Source organism: Oryctolagus cuniculus, chromosome 10 (assembly GCF_964237555.1).
Source record: "Oryctolagus cuniculus chromosome 10, mOryCun1.1, whole genome shotgun sequence".
Lineage (NCBI taxonomy): Eukaryota > Metazoa > Chordata > Mammalia > Lagomorpha > Leporidae > Oryctolagus > Oryctolagus cuniculus.
Window position 1 is genome coordinate 23,635,181 of NC_091441.1, and position 18,455 is coordinate 23,653,635.

An 18,455-nucleotide genomic window follows, 5' to 3' on the forward strand; every position below is an offset into this window, starting at 1 on the left:
GGATGTAGGTGGTGACTTTAATCTGCTATGTCACAACACTGGCCCAGAAAAATGTGTTTATTCAGATTTTTTCCACCTTCTGAAGGGAATTATTCTGATTATTACCCAAAAAATAGAAGTCATACAACTACATCCAAGGACACAAAATTAAGAATAATTTGAATTGGGACTGTGTTGCATCAGTCCCAAAGACTTTTAGTATCTGAGCATCTTGAATCCCATTGTTTTCTTTCTGATCTCCTTCTCACTGACATCTCAAAGGACCAGTCCCACACAATTAAGTGTTAGCCGCCACTTTGTTAGGGTTCAAAACTTCAATTCAGTAGCCATTAGGGTCTTGAATAAATGCCGGACCTTTCATTTTACCATCCACAGATTTCTTCATAAATTTGACACCCAGTTCTTCAAATCTTTTACAAGCGCCATGTACATCAGGAACAGAATTCCAATGTGACAAAATCCTCAAGGGCCTGAATTGCCCCTGTGGTAACCCTGGTTCTCATCTTCAGTGCCCTAATTGTGTGTCAGTTCTAGGGTAGCTTTTCTGGAAAATGTCCATGCATGGTCAAATGTTCAAATCTATGACCTTGTTCGAATCTATGACCATGGGCTGACTTTCTTCGATCTTTTCAACTTTCTTGTTTCAATTTATCCCAAGGTATTCTCTAGTTTTTGCAGCTGTTACTGTAAATGGGACTGCTTTCTTGATTTCTTTTCCATCTAATTTGTTACTAAGGTATTAAAATGCTACTGATTTTTGCAAACTGATCTTGTATTCTGCATTTTTACTGAATTCATTTTTCAGTTCTAACAAGTTTTTTTCTTTTTTTTTTTTTTGATGGAGGCTTTAGTTTTTCTGTATGTAGGATCATGTCAACTGCAAACAGGGACAATTTGACTTCTTTCTTTCCAAATTGGATGTCCTTATTTATTTTTTTCACTTAATTGCTCTGGGTAGCACTCCTAGTCATTGCTGATAAGACTAGTAAATGTGATCCATTGACTTGGTAGGAGCATTTTGTTTAATTTTCGTATATTTTTCTAATTTTCACAGTTCCTCTGCACCATAAATCATTTTATTTCATTGTGGTCTGAGAAAATATTACTTTGATTTTAAAAAATTTGTTGATGCTTGCTTTGTGTCCTAATGTAGAGTCATGTTCATAGCAACTCAATTCACAATAGCTAACTTATAGAATCAACTCAGATGTCCATCAACTGATGATTGGATTAATAAAACGTGGTATATATATACACTATGGAACATTACTCAGCCATTAAAAATGAAATCCTGTCTTTTGCAACAAAATGGATGCAACTGGAAGCCATTTTGCTTAGTGAAATAAGCCAGTCTCAAAAAGACAAATACGGTATATTTTTCCTGATTTTTGGTATTTAACATGCAGAGCACAAAAAACGTAATGTGAGTGAAGTCGACATTTTGAGATTTGATGATTGTTTACAGCCCTTGTCTATACTCTTGAGGGACAGTGTCTTTTTTTTTTTTTTTTTACTTACTATTTGTTGAATTCTTTATTTGGTTGAGGGTTAAATGTGTGCCTATAAAATAAACTGAAAGTATGTCATGATAAAAATCAAAAGAAGAATTTAGAAAAGGAAGGAGGAGGGAGGGCGAGAGCAAGGGTTGGAGAGCAGATAGGATGGGAAGTATCATTATGCTCTTAAATCCGTATATGAAATACATGAAATTTGTTCACCTTATATAAATAAAAAAATTAAAAAACACTGTGCAAATTGCAAATAGTCAGTGTACTAGTTGAGGAGCATACTCCTGTAGGAAGTAGCTGGAAGGAGGAGTCATGGTAAGGAAAATACCACTATAGGACAAAATGTAAAGTCTTCAACATATATTCAAACTGGTGCTCTGAGCAGAGCAATTCTTAGAAGTGGCTGTAGGTGAGAAACCATGATAATTTGCTATTTCTGGTTAAAAACTTGAGGGCAACCATTGTTTTAGGTTGTATGATGCCTGAACATAGAAAAATTATATCACCCATAAATATCTGTCAAATGACTGAGGGCCTGAATGAACAAACCTGCTTCTCTGTACACCAGAACTCTAAGCAAATTCAGTTTCACTTTATATGACATGGCATAATTAAAGTCTACATTCATATATGTCTAGAAATGCAAGAGATTTATCTTTTCAGCATTTAAAATTTCCAACAAATCAGAGGTGGGCTTTTGGCACAGCAATTAAGACACCACCTATGATGCCCACAACCCATATTGGAGTACCTGAGTTTGAGTCCAAGTTCTGCTTCCAGTTCCAGATTCCTGCTAATGTGCACCCTGGGAGTCAGTAGATGATGGCTTAATTGGTTGGGTCCCTGCCACTTACACAGACAACTGAGACTGAGTTCCTGGTGACTAGCTTCAATCTGACCAAGCTCCAGTTATTTTCGAGCTTTTGGAGAGCAAATTGAAATGCTCTCCTCTCTCCCTCCCTCCCTCCCTCCCTTCCTCCCTCCCTCCCTCTCTCCCTCTCTCTCTCTCTCTCTCTCTCTCTCTCCCCCCTCTCTCTTTCTCTCCTGCCCTCTTTAAAATAAATGAGATGAATAAATTTTTAAATTTTTAAAACATTCTTCTATAGGGGCCAATGTTTTGGCCTAGTGCGTAAAGCCACCACATGCAATGCCGGCATGCAATACGGGTGCTGGTTCATGTGTTAGCTGCTCCATTCCGATCCAGCTCCCTTCTACAGACCTGGAAAAGCAGTGGAAGATGATCCAACTGTTTAGGTCCCGCCACCCATGTGGGAGACCCAGATGAAGCTTTTGGATCCTCGTTTTAGCCTGGTCCAGACTGGTTGTTGCAGCTATTTGGGGAAGTGAACAAGCAGATAGATCTGTGTGTGTGTGTGTGTGTGTGTGTGTTGCTTGTAGGTGTCTCTCTAACTCTGCATTTAAAAAAAAAAGAAAATAAGAAAATATGTATTAAAAAAAAACCCTATTGAGGAGGCCAGCACTGTGGTGCAGCTGGTTAACACCCTGATCTCAAGCACCAACATCCCATATGGGTGCCGGTTCGAGACCCGGCTGCTCCTCTTCCGATCCAGCTCTCTACTATGGTTTAGGAAAGCAGTAGAAGATGACCCAAGTCCTTAGGCCCCTGCACCCACATGGGAGACCTAGAGGAAGCTCCTGTCTCCTGTGTTTGGATCAGCGCATCTCCGGCTGTTGCGGCCAATTGGGGAGTAAACCATCGGATGGAAGACCTCTCTCTCTCTCTGTCTCTCTCTCTCTCTGCCTATCCTCTCTCTGTGTAACTCTACCTTTCAAATAAATAAATAAATCTTTAAAAAAAAAAACCCTATTCAGGGATTTCAAAGGATTTTTGGCACCAAAATAAAACTTAATTTTTAATTAAACTTTTTCAGCAGAAAAATTTGATCAAAAAGTTTTAAATTCATGGATCGATTTGTCATAATAGTAACTCTCCATGAGCTTTTTGAAGATCCCTCTTATATGTACAATGGAATATTATTTGGCCATAAAAATGAAATTCTGTCACTTGCAACAACATTGATGAAACTGGAGGATTTTTGTTAAGTATTTTATAAGTCAGATACAGAATTAAAAATTCCACATATTTTTATTTGCATTTGCTTAGTAAAAAGTTGACCTCATAGAAATAGAGTAGAATAGTATTTCCCAGAACCTTGGAAGGGAGAGTGTAGTTGGATAGGAGTATAAAATTTTAATATTTGATAGCACAGTAGGATAACCATGACTGATAACAATTAATTGTAAATTTCAAAATGGCTAATAGAGAGTGTTTTTACTATTCTCAACATATGAAATGACAAATGCCTAACATGATGGATATTCCAATCACCTAAACTAATCATTACATGTATCAAAATGTCACACATGTATCAAAATATAATCACACATGTATCAAAATGTCACTCTGTACCCCACCAATATGTACAATCACCATCTGTCAATTAAAAATTTAAAAATGAACAGACATTTAGCCCAGCATTTAACACTCCAGTTAAGACAGTTGCATCTCCTATAGTAGTGAGTGGGTTTCACATTATGCTTCAGCTCCTGACTCCAGCTTCCTGCTAACGGGAATGCAGAGATGATAGCTCAGGTGATTAGGTTTCTGCCACCTGTGGAAAACTTGAATTGAGTTCCTGACTCTTGGTTTAAACTCAGCTCAACCTTCTTTATTTTCGGCATTTGAGGTGTGAACTAGTGGATTGCAATGTTCTTTCTCTCTTTCTCTCTGTCTCTCTGTCTCTCTCTGTGTCTCTCTATCTCTTTCTATGTCTCTGCCTCTCAAATAAATAAATAAATAAATTCTTAAAAATGATTCAACTGAAGTAGCACCTTGACAGTAGGGACTCCATTTTGGAGAACCTGAGACTCCATTCTGGGAAGGTGCCCCCACACACACACCATGAGACTCTGGTCTGAAACTATGATCTAAAACAGATGGACAATAGCAGTCCACTACATCACACTCGGCAGAGCATAGACACCCCCTAGCATGATCGCTCTAGCGTGGAAGTGGATAGGCTGCACCTGGGTTAATGATAAAAATGTAATTTGTCTATGTCCTACATATGATTAAAACCAATACCTGGATTAATGTCAAGATTATAATTGGACTTGTTAAGATTGTAACTGGCATTGTCAAGATTATAACTGATACTAGCTTCTCATAGGTTTTAGGTCAGCTTGACCCCAGTAACCATATATTCCTCCCTGTTTCTAGCAACCATGAATTCCCCTCCTGATTTTGTGGATTTTGCCTTTATAAACCCTGTTGCTTTGGGCTTCAGGGTCGAGAGTTCTTTAGGGCATAAACCCACTCTCCACCACCGGCAATAAAGGACCATCAAATTTCATCAACGTGTGGAGCTCCTTTGTTTGCACTCACTCAGGTACAACACAACCAGGGGCAGCCACAATGAAGTAACAGGTAAAGCCACCGCCTGTGGTGCCGGTATCCCATGTGGGTGCCGGTTCGAGACTTGACTGCTCCACTTCCGATCCAGCTCTCTGCTATGGCCTGGGAAAGCAGTGGAAAATGGCCCAAGTCCTTGGGCCGCTGCACCTGCATGGGAGACCCAGAATAAGCTCCTGGCTCCTGGCTTTGGATTGGTGCATCTCTGACCGTTGCAGCCAACTGGGGAGTGAACCAGCAGATGGAAGACCTCTCTCTCTCTCTCTCTCTCTCTCTGCCTCTCCTCTCTCTGTGTAACTCTGACTTTCAAATAAATAAATTAATAAATCTTCAAAAAAAGATACAACCATAGCATTCTTCAAAATACCTATCCATACTGTCTTTTGAAAAAAATATTTCATTTTATCAATCTATAAATATTTCCCATCTACCCTAATTTTTAGCCACGAAGAATTGAAGGGAGAGATTTTACCAGAATACACAGATTTTATTATTAGGCTGCTCACTGATCCTTTAGTCAGTTGGGGAGGCACTAAGGACGCCAGAGTTGACATGGACTTGTGAACATGCATACTGATTATCTGTACAATTAATCAATAACAATAGGTTAAAATAACTAATATTCTTAATAGGGCATGGAAATAAGTAATCACGAAACTGACAATCTAAGTAGAATATAAACTTTAAATAGTAGTTACACAAGCCAATTTAAAATTACAAAGTATGCCAAGTGCTATAATTGTACAGATCAGGGTATTGTAAAATAAAATAAATGATGTGGTTTGTATTGTAGGGTCTGGAAAGATCTTATTGAAGAGTAGGAACTAGTCAGGTGTAAGTAGAATAGGGAAAGAGTGTTCCCTACAAGAGAGCAATCAAGCACTGAGGCCATGAGGTGAGAAAGAGTTTTGAGTGCTCAAAATACCGGAGGAATGCCAATATGGCAACTGATATTGAGCAAGGGGAGAGGATGGGTGGCCAAGCTGAAGAGGGACATGAGGCATTGGAAGGAGTTACAAGCCATGAGAAGGATTTGTAATTCCTTGTGTTTAACAGTGCATGCTGACCTACAGGCACTTGGATGACTTAACCCAGCTCCTCCTTTGCTTTGTTTTTGTCCTGGCAACAGGCAGTTTTCTTGGTCAACTTGCCACTAAATAGTAAGAAAATGTAAAATGGCTTTAACTCAAACCCAAATGATGTCATCAGCCTGTGAGTTCGGGAAGCATTACAGTAATCATTGTCCTTCCTTTAGCTCTTTTGCCCTTGTAGAGAATATTTTTTTGGTCACAGAAGATCTATATTGCTTGGAGACACCTTGCCGATAGCTCTACCATAGTCAAATCTTTAAGTGTTTACTATTTTCAGTTTTGTAGAGTAAATAATGAATAAAAACTGCTTTTGTAGAAAATTGGATTTTATGAATAAGATAGTGATTTATCTATTTCATAAAAGTTTGTAAAAAATAATAAACAGGCCAGCGCCACAGCTCAATAGGCTAATCCTCTGCCTGCAGAGCCAGCACACCGGGTTCTAGTCCCAGTCGGGACGCCGGATTCTGTCCTGGTTGCTCCTCTTCCAGGCCAGCTCTCTGCCTTGGCCCGGGAGTGCAGTGGAGGATGGCCCAAGTCCTTGGGCCCTGCACCCGCATGGGAGACCAGGAGAAGCACCTAGCTCCTGGCTTCAGATCAGCGCAGTGCACCGACCACAGCGGCCATTGGAGAGTGAACCAACGGACAAGGAAGACCTTTCTCTCTGTCTCTCTCTCTCTCACTGTCCACTCTGCCTGTCAAAAAATAATAATAATAGGGGGAAGAGCCAAGATGGCAGAATAGTGAGGGCGCGCACCGATAGTCCGGGAAAATTTAGTTTAATAAAAGGGGAGTTACGGTAGCCGCAGAAAAAAGAACCAAAAAAAAATTGCAGGGGAAACCCTTCTGGATGGAGCAGCCTTGAATCGGAGGACCTACTGGGAGAACAAGGTCGCCCACCGCGCAGAAGCCAAGTTGCGGGACCGAGCCGCAGAAGCCCCAGGGTCCAAGGGGAGTGCATGCCACACAGACAACAGCGGGGAGACTTGGGACGCTCAGGGCTCCGAGTCCACACATCGGCGCTGGAAGGGGAGGTGAGCTCAATAACCCGAGACATTGGTGGGGAAACGGGGGTCAGAATCTAGAGGGGGGCCGGAAAGTGCAGCAAACTCACTACCGGAAAGAAGGAAAAAAAAAAGCTTTGGGGTTTCTCTTCCCCCTAACCTTGCAAAGGTTACAAGGCTGGAAGGCTTGAAGAATTCCCAAGAGACAAAGAGCAGGCCTCCTCTCTGGATTTACATATCAATGGGGGAGAGCTAAGGAACTGAGTCACTACAATTCAGTAGCCTAGGCAACCCAGTGGGAGTCCAGAGGAACCAAAGACTGGAAGCTAAATACCATCAATTCTGCACAGCCGTGCCCTGCGGTGTTACTTACCCCCTGAATAAATAAAATAAATAAATAAATAAAAAGAGAGAGATTTACCACGCATAACCTGAGGGTGTCACCTTTGCACACCCTTAACCAGGAAGAACCAGGCAGAGCTCTCAGGTCGCACCCATCTCAAGCCTCCAAGGCTCCTCCAACAGCAGGCAGTCCACTTAACACGGACACAGTATAAAAAAAAAAAAAAAACGCACAGTGACGCAAGAAGGATTAACTATGCCGAGTAACAAACACAGAAATAGAGGGAGCAAGATCAACGATGACACTATGATGCCTCCAAATAAGCAAAACACCCCAAGCCAAGAGTATGAAGATGATGAGATAGAAGAAATGCAAGATACAGATTTCAAAAAATTTATGATAAGAACATTTAGAAGTTTTCAAAAGCAAATCCTTGAACTACAGAAATCCTTAATGGACAAGATTGAAAATCTCTCTCGTGAAAATGAAATTTTAAGGAAGAGTCAAAATGAAACTCAGAAACTAGTAGAACAGGAAAGTGTAATAGTGAAGAGAAATCAAAATGAAATGAAGAGCTCAATAGATCAAATGACAAACACATTAGAAAGCCTTAAAAACAGAATGGGTGAAGCAGAAGAGAGAATATCGGACTTAGAAGATAGAGCACAGGAAAACATACAGTCAAACCAAAGAAAAGAAGAGGAAATTAGAAATCTAAAAAATATTGTTGGGAATCTACAGGATACTATTAAAAAAACCAACATTCGAGTTCTAGGAGTTCCTGAAGGCATGGAGAGAGAGAAAGGATTGGAAGGCCTTTTTAGTGAGATACTAGCAGAGAACTTTCCAGGTTTGGAGAAGGACAGAGATATCCTAGTACAGGAAGCTCATAGAACCCCCAATAAACATGACCAAAAGAGATCCTCACCACGACACGTGGTAATTAAACTTACCACAGTGAAACATAAAGAAAAGATCCTAAAATGTGCAAGAGAGAAACGTCAGATTACTCTCAGAGGATCTCCAATCAGACTCACAGCTGACTTCTCATCAGAAACCCTACAAGCTAGGAGGGAATGGCGAGACATAGCACAGGTGCTAAGAGAGAAAAATTGCCAGCCCAGAATATTATATCCTGCCAAGCTCTCATTTGTGAATGAAGGTGAAATAAAGACCTTTCATAGCAAACAGAAATTGAAAGACTTTGTGGCCACTCGTCCGGCCCTGCAAAAGATACTTAAAGATGTGCTACACTCAGAAACACAGAAACACGGCCATCAATATGAAAGAAGGGAAAGGAAGAACACCTACCAGTAAAAGAGCATGGGAAGCTCAAAGCATATACTAGAAAATATTTCCGGGAAAATGGCAGGGCAAAGTCACTATGTATCAATAGTCACATTGAACATTAATGGTCTGAATTCTTCAGTTAAAAGACACCGTTTGGCTGACTGGCTCACAGAACACAACCCAACTATTTGTTGCCTACAAGAAACACATCTCTCTAACAAAGAGGCATGCAGACTGAAAGTGAAAGGTTGGAAAAAGATATTCCATGCCAACAGAAACCAAAAAAAAGCAGGCGTAGCCATCTTAATTTCAGACAAAATAAACTTTAATACAAAAACTGTTAAGAGAGACAAAGAGGGACACTATATAATGATTAAGGGTTCAATTCAACAGGAAGATGTAACTATTATAAATGTATATACACCTAATTACAGGGCACCGGTCTATTTAAAAGATATGTTAAGGGACTTAAAGGGAGATTTAGATTCCAATACAATAGTACTGGGGGACTTCAATACTCCACTCTCAGAAATAGACAGATCATCCGGACAGAAGATCAACAAGGAAACAGCAGATTTAATTGACACTATTGCCCAAATGGATCTAACAGATATCTACAGAACTTTCAACCCTACATCTACAGACTTCACATTCTTCTCAGCAGCGCATGGAACCTTCTCTAGGATTGATCACATACTAGGCCATAAAGCAAGTCTCAGCAAATTTAAAAGAATTAGAATCATACCATGCAGCTTCTCAGACCACAGCGGGATGAAGCTGGAAATTAGCAACTCAGGAAACCCCAGAAAGTATGCAAACACATGGAGACTGAACAACATGCTCCTGAATGAACACTGGGTCATTCAAGAAATCAAAAGAGAAATCAAAAACTTTCTGGAAGTAAATGAAGACAACAACACAACATATCAAAACTTATGGGATACAGCAAAAGCAGTATTGAGAGGCAAATTTATAGCAATAGGTGCCTATATCAAGAAATTGGAAAGGTACCAAATAAATGAGCTTTCAGCGCACCTCAAGGACCTAGAAAAACTGCAGCAAACCAAACCCAAATCTAGTAGGAGAAGAGAAATAATTAAAACCAGAGAAGAAATTAACAGGATTGAATCCAAAAAAACATTACAAAAAATCAGCCAAGCGAGAAGCTGGTTTTTTGAAAAAATAAACAAAATTGACACCCCATTGGCCCAACTAACTAAAAAAAGAAGAGAAAAGACCCAAATCAATAAAATCAGAGATGAAAAAGGAAACGTAACAAAGACACCACAGAAATAAAAAGAATCATCAGAAATTACAACAAGGACCTGTATGCCAGCAAACAGGAAAACCTATCAGAAATGGATAGATTCCTGGACACATGCAATCTACCAAAATTGAACCATGAAGACATCGAAAACCTAAATAGACCCATAACTGAAACAGAAATTGAAACAGTAATAAAGGCCCTCCCAACAAAGAAAAGCCCAGGACCAGATGGATTCACTGCTGAATTCTACCAGACATTTAAAGAAGAACTAATCCCATTTCTTCTCAAACTATTCAGAACAATCGAAAAAGAGGGAATCCTCCCAAATTCTTTCTATGAAGCCAGCATCACCTTAATCCCTAAGCCAGAGAAAGATGCAGCACTGAAAGAAAATTACAGACCAATATCCCTGATGAACATAGATGCAAAAATCCTCAATAAAATTCTGGCCAATAGAATACAACAACACATCAGGAAAATCATCCACCCAGACCAAGTGGGATTCATCCCTGGTATGCAGGGATGGTTCAACATTCGCAAATCAATCAATGTGATTCACCACATTAACAGACTGCAGAAGAAAAACCATATGGTTATCTCAATTGATGCAGAGAAAGCATTTGATAAAATTCAACACCCTTTCATGATGAAAACTCTAAGCAAATTGGGTATAGAAGGAACATTCCTCAATATAATCAAAGCAATTTATAAAAAACCCACAGCCAGCATCCTATTGAATGGGGAAAAGTTGGAAGCATTTCCACTGAAATCTGGCACCTGGCAGGGATGCCCACTCTCACCACTGCTATTTAACATAGTTCTGGAAGTTTTAGCCAGAGCCATCAGACAAGAAAAAGAAATCAAAGGAATACAAATCAAGAAGGAAGAAGTCAAACTATCCCTCTTTGCAGACGATATGATTCTGTACTTAGAGGATCCAAAGAACTCTACTAAGAGACTATTGGAACTCATAGAGGAGTTTGGCAAAGTGGCAGGATATAAAATCAATGCACAAAAATCAACAGCCTTTGTATACACAAGCAATGCCATGACTGAGAAAGAACTGCTAAGATCAATCCCATTCACAATAGCTACAAAAACAATCAAATACCTTGGAATAAACTTAACCAAGGACGTTAAAGATCTCTACGATGAAAATTACAAAATCTTAAATAAAGAAATAGAAGAGGATACCAAAAAATGGAAAAATCTTCCATGCTCATGGATTGGAAGAATCAACATCATCAAAATGTCCATTCTCCCAAAAGCAATTTATACATTCAATGCAATTCCAATCAAGATACCAAAGACATTCTTCGCAGATCTAGAAAAAATGATGCTGAAATTCATATGGAGGCACAAGAGACCTCGAATAGCTAAAGCAATCTTGTACAACAAAAACAAAGCCGGAGGCATCACAATACCAGACTTCAGGACATACTACAGGGCAGTTGTAATCAAAACAGCATGGTACTGGTACAGAAACAGATGGATAGACCAATGGAACAGAATTGAAACACCAGAAATCAATCCAAACATCTACAGCCAACTTATATTTGATCAAGGATCTAAAACTAATTCCTGGAGCAAGGACAGTCTATTCAATAAATGGTGCTGGGAAAACTGGATTTCCACGTGCAGAAGCATGAAGCAAGACCCCTACCTTACACCTTACACAAAAATCCACTCAACGTGGATTAAAGACCTAAATCTACGTCCTGACACCATGAAGTTATTAGAGAACATTGGAGAAACCCTTCAAGATATTGGCACAGGCAAAGAATTTCTGGAAAAGACCCGGGAGGCACAGACAGTCAAAGCCAAAATCAACTATTGGGATTGCATCAAATTGAGAAGTTTCTGTACTGCAAAAGAAACAGTCAGGAGAGTGAAGAGACAACCGACAGAATGGGAAAAAATATTTGCAAACTATGCAACAGATAAAGGGTTAATAACCAGAATCTACAAAGAGATCAAGAAACTCCACAAAAACAAAACAAACAACCCACTTAAGAGATGGGCCAAGGACTTCAATAGACATTTTTCAAAAGAGGAAATCCAAATGGCCAACGGGCACATGAAAAAATGTTCAAGGTCACTAGCAATCAGGGAAATGCAAATCAAAAGCACAATGAGGTTTCACCTCACCCCGGTTAGAATGGCTCACATACAGAAATCTACCAACAACAGATGCTGGCGAGGATGTGGGGAAAAAGGGACACTAACCCACTGTTGGTGGGAATGCAAACTGGTCAAGCCACTATGGAAATCAGTCTGGAGATTCCTCAGAAACCTGAAGATAACCCTACCGTTCGACCCAGCCATCCCACTCCTTGGAATTTACCCAAAGGAGTTTAAATTGATAAACAAAAAAGCAGTCTGCACCCTAATGTTTATTGCAGCACAATTCACAATAGCCAAGACCTGGAACCAACCTAAATGCCCATCAATGGTAGACTGGATAAAGAAATTATGGGATATGTATTCTTTAGAATACTATACCGCAGTAAGAAACAACGAAATCCAGTCATTTGCAACAAAATGGGGGAATCTGGAACACATCATGCTGAGTGAAGTAAGCCAGTCCCAAAGGGACAAATACCATATGTTCTCCCTGATCGGTGACAACTGACTGAACACCAAAAAGGAAACCTCCTGAAGTGAAATGGACACTATGAGAAATGGTGACTTGATCAGCATAGCCCTGACTGCTAATGGACAACTTAATACATTATCCCTCATAGTATTTTTTTTGTGTGTCTGTTCTACTTAATATGACTGGTTTAATTCTGTAATTATCACACAGTTATTCTTAAGTGTTGAAAATTAACTGAAATGTGATCCCTGTTAAACATAAGAGTGGGAATAAGAGAGGGAAGAGATGTATAATTTGGGGCATGCTCGGGCTGACTTGCCCCAATTGGTAGAGTTGGAAACATACCAGGGGATTCCAATTCAATCCCATCAAGGTGGCATGTGCCAATGCCATCTCACTATTCCAAGTGATCAATTTCAGTTCACAATTGATCATAATGAAAGGACTAAGAGTCAAAGGGAGCACATAAACAAGTCTAGTATCTGCTAACACTAACCGATAGAATAAATAAAGGGGAGAGTGATCCAACATGGGAAGTGAGATACTCAGCTGACTCATAGAATGGCGGATGTCCTAAATAGCACTCTGGCCTCAGAATCAGCTCTAAAGGCACTCGGATCTGGCTGAAAAGCCCATGAGAGTATTTCAGGCATGGAAAGCCAAGACACTCTGGCAAAAAGATCTCTGTGAGTGAGATCCCAGTGGAAAGAACAGGTCTTCAAAGAGGGAGGTGCCTTTCTCTGAAGGGAGGAGAGAACCTCCACTTTGACTATGACCGTGTCTAAACAAGATAAGAGTCGGAGAACTCAAGGGGCTTCCATAGCCTTGGAAACTCATGACTGGTGCATAGGGAGATTACTGATGCCATAAACAGGAGTGTCAATTTGTAAAGTCAACAATAGGAGTCACTGTGCACTTACTCCTCATGTAGGATCTCTGTCCTTAATGTGCTGTACATTGAGGCTTAATGCTATAACGAGTACTCAAACAGTATATTTCACTTTGTGTTTCTATGGGGGTGCAAACGATTGAAATCTTTACTTAATGTACACTAAACTGATCTTCTGTAAAAAAAAAAAAAAAAAAAAAAAAAGAAATTATCAATTCCCAACTTGACTCTCACTGGGATTAAACATGACAATAGGTCTGATCTGATTTCATCATCATTTAAAAAAAATCATCTATTATTTTTCACTCTATGTTTCTGTGTGGGAGCAAACTGTTGAAATCCTTACTTAAGGTATACTAAGCTGATCTTCTGTATATTAAGATAATCGAAAATGAATCTTGATGTGAATGGAAGGGGAGTGGGAGTGGGAAAGGGGAGGGTTGTGGGTGGGAGGGACGGTATGGGGGGAAGCCATTGTAACCCATGAGTCGTACTTTGGAAATTTATATTCATTAAATAAAAGATAAAAAAAAAGAAAAACATGAAGATGACATTTGGAAAATAATAATAATAATAATAATAACAAAAAGTTTATAAAAAATAATAAACAGTAGTGTTCTCCATCAGGCAGTTCTTGCCCCACATTTCCAATAAGTCAAATTCCCACCTCCAATCTATATTGGATCAGGAATTCTTGCTCTAGTCCCCTTGCCTCTCTCTATTGTAACCTGAACATTCTTTCCTAGGTGTTCTGTAATTCTGAGCCTCCTTAACAGAAGTAATTGAAACTATAACCAGCACTAAGGAGTCAGTAGGTTCTGGAAGCTAAGAACTCTCTTTTTCTACAAAATTGACTTCTAACATTTGAGAACTGATTGGAAACCAGGTAGAGAAAATGTAAAATTTGGTCTACTTTCAGGAAGGAAGATATTTTTAAGAAGAAAAGGGCTGAAGCCCATGAGTTACTGACTCTTCTGGGTGATGTAGAGCAGAAGGCACCAGAATCAGGAGGAGCACTTGGAAAACAGTGCTGGGATGTTCGCCCAGAGATCCTGATTTAGTGGCTCTAGGATGGATCCCCAGTAGTGGCATTTCTTGCAAGTTTGAGAAGTCAGTGGTGCTGCTGATAAGGAGGTCCCCTGCTTTGTTAACCACCAACTTAGAGGGGGAAAATTCCACTAATTATTTATTATGAAGCTAGACCTCCTGATAACCTGCTTGCTTATTCTGAAAGCATAATGTCTCTTGCATTCTAGTTTGGTTTTATGCTTTGCCCTGCTCTCTTTATAAGTCCTATACTAGCACTGATCTCTTTTGATTCCCTCTTTCCTACTCAAATTACTTGATGTAAATTCAAAGCTAGGGTCTCTCCTTTTTCTAGGCTCTAGGCTGTAGAACTCTGATTTAGCTGCCCAATCTCTCTCACCAGCTGCTGACCCCCCGAGCTCTCAGTAACTCTCTGCTTTTGTCTTTTCGGTTAGGAAATAAACTTAAAGACAAGCTTTGACTTAGTTTTCATAAGACATAATTTCGTTAAAGTTAGTGTCTTCAGAGGGGAATATTTTAGGGCTTACAGGGCTTTCTAAGATCATACGATTTAGAAAACCACACATTCCACCTTTGTATTCATTAATGCAACTTGAGTGAAGCAAAGAAATTTTATTTGAATGCATGAATGATGGATGTTTAATGAGAAGTGAAACTAATTACCTAAAAGGAAATGAGCTGTAATGAGGCATTAGGCCAGGCTGCATAAGCTTCTCCTTATGTAAAATATTCCTGCTAGCCTAGTATACATATTTCTTTTTTGTTGTTGTTGTTTTTCTTTTTTTAACTTTTATTTAGTAGATATAAATTTCCAAAACAGTTTATGGATTACAATGGCTTCCCTACCCATAAATTCCCTCCCACCTGCAACCCTCCCATCTCCTGCTCCCTCTCCCATTCCATTCACATCAAGATTCATTTTCAATTATCTTTATATACAGAAGATCAATTTAGTATATATTAAGTAAAAATTTCATCAGTTTGCCCCCACACAGAACACAAAGTGCAAAATACTGTTTGAGCACTAGTCATAGCATTAATTCACATTGAACTACACATTAAGGACAGAGATCCTACATGAGGAGTAAGTACACAGTGACTCCTGTTGTTGACTTAACAAATTGACACTCTTGTTTAAGGCGTCAGCAATCTCCCCAGGCTCTAGTTGAGTTGCCAATGCCATGGAAGTTCCCTGAGCTCACCGACTTTGATCTTACTTCGAAAAGGCCATAGTCAAAGTGAAAGTTCTCTCCTCCCTTCAGAGAAAGGTACCTCCGTCTTTGATGGCCCATTCTTTCTACTGGGACTCACTCAGAGAGATCTTTCATTTAGGTTTGTTTGTTTTTCTTTTTTTTTCTTTTTTTTTTTTTTTTTTTTTTGGCCAGAGTGTCTTGGCTTCCATGCCTAAAATACTCTCATGGGCTCTTCAGCCATATCCGAATGCCTTAAAGGCTGATTCTGAGGCCAGATTGCTGTTTAGGACATCTGCCATTCTATGAGTCTGCTGTGTATCCTGCTTCCCATGTTGGATCGTTCTCTCCCTTTTTAATTCTATCATTTAGCATTAGCAGACACTAGTCTTGTTTATGTGATCCCTTTGACTCTTAGACCTATCAGTATGATCTATTGTTACCTGAAATTGATCACTTGGACTAGTGAGATGACATTGGTACATGCCACCTGTATGGAATTGAATTGGAATCCGCTGGCACATTTCTAACTCCACCATTTGGGGCAAGTCAGCTTGAGCATGTTCCAAATTGTACATCTCCTCCCTCTCTTATTCCCTCTCTTATATTTAACAGAGATCACTTTTCAGTTAACTTTAAACACCTAAGAATAATTGTGTGTTAATTACAGAGTTCAACCAATAGTATTAAGTAGAACAAAAAAATACTAAAAGGGATAAGGTATTAAATTGTACATCAACAGTGATTACAAGGGCTGATCAGGTCACTGTTTCTCATAGTATCCATTCCACTTCACCAGATTTCTTAATGTAGTAAATTGAAAATGCCCTCATATTGTTCCTAGAGCATCTTCATTGGACTCCAAAACATGCCTCCTGATTGAAGGCAAGGGACAGGCATTGGACATATTCATCTGTCAAAAGTGTTTATTGAATATTTATTTTTATTTCAAAGGTACTGGCTACAATAAGAAGATGCTTCACTGGGGTTTAGGAACTAACTTCTGTCTTCATCATGTAATTCTGCAAATTCCAGAAGGCTGAGAATCAAACAGGATAATCTTTATTTTATAAACCCCTCAGCAAGAATATCACTTCTACCTCAAGAAGTAATAGAGTTGTTCAAAAAATTTATAGAAAACAGTTATTAAGAAAAAACTAGGCGGCGCCGTGACTCAATAGGCTAATCCTCCGCCTGCAGCTCCGGCACACCGAGTTCTAGTCCCTGTCGGGGTGCCGGATTCTGTCCCGGTCGCTCCTCTTCCAGGCCAGCTCTCTGCCTTGGCCCGGGAGTGAAGTGGAGGATGGCCCAAGTCCTTGGGCCCTGCACCCACATGGGAGACCAGGAGAAGCACCTGGCTCCTGGCTTCGGATCAGCGTGTTGCGCCGGCCGCATCTCGCTGGCTGCAGTGGCCATTGGAGTGTGAACCAATGGTAAAGGAAGACCTTTCTCTCTCTCTTTCTCTCTCTCAGTGTCCACTCTGTCGAAAAAAGAAAAGAAAAGAAAAGAAAAAACTATGCACAGATTTCATTTTTTGGACCCAAATAAAATTATATTTAATTCAATTTTCTGCAGAACACTTATATGTAGGCTGAATCATGAAGAGCCCTTATATGTAGGCTGCTGAGCTTGAAATGATAATCTGTATCAGAGCCACTGATAGGAATTTCATGGAGGAAATTAACACATCTACATAAACAGGCTGTGGTTGTGTTCCAGTCTCCGCTGCTTATTGTAGAGGACTCACCAACCAGAGCAAGGTAGCAAATTACATCTCCCAATTCATGTTTTAGTCCCCATTTCCTATGGTTTCTTAACATTTTAGAAGTTTATGGGAAATTAGCAATTTTTGCCTCAAGTATAGAGTGATGGACAAAGTCCCAGATGGCTGATCTTGTGGGATTCCAAGGCTTCATGGAGGCCTCCATGGCGATGCTCTGCCCCAGAGTGTTGTGCCTCTTTCATTACTAATTTGTTCCAGTTCCCCAATGCTGTAGTTTCTTCTTCAGCTGCTAACCTCCCATAGTCCAGTAACTGCTTGAAAAAGTCTTCCTTTGAAATCTCTTATTCATTAGATGGATAAAATAGAGATTAATAACCTGCTTGTAGATGTCACATAAGGAGAACAAAGACGCCTCTCCTCCTAAAAAGCAAAGTTGACTTAGCCAGGAGACATGGAAGATAGGAGAGCAATATGGGTTGCGGGTGATGAGAAATGACCAAGAGGTCAATTCAAACTGTGTATTAGGCAGAATCATAAATAATGATTTCTTCCTTAAAGAGATTCAGTAGATAGTGACCTAAAGAGAAGCAGACAACCTCAGGGTACAGGGATAACTCTAATATTTTCCTGGGAAAATAATTTATAAGCATTTGCAAATCAGTGAAAACCTTGAAAATTTCTTTTACATTCAAATGTATTGGGCTTGTCTTAGTCTACTCAAAAGACCAGAGATAATGTACTCTAAGAGGAGGTCACCTTGATGTCAGACTTGCCCACAGCATCACTTGCTGCCATGGCAAACCACTCTAGCCCCATCCAAGGAGAGATGTCTTGGGGAGCAAATGCGTCAGGTTAGAACAAGGGCACATCTAGTAGAGTGGAATCAAAAGGAAAAGGGACTTTAGAAAGGTGAAGTAGCACTGAAAACAAATTTCATCTTTCCCACAATTTTGTTGTGGAGGAGACCTAAGGCAAAATTACAGCTCTGGCATTTAAAATGAAAACCTTAATGGATGGGAGAGGGAGTGGGAGATGGGATGGTTGAGGGTGGGAGGGAGGTTATGGGGGGAAAAG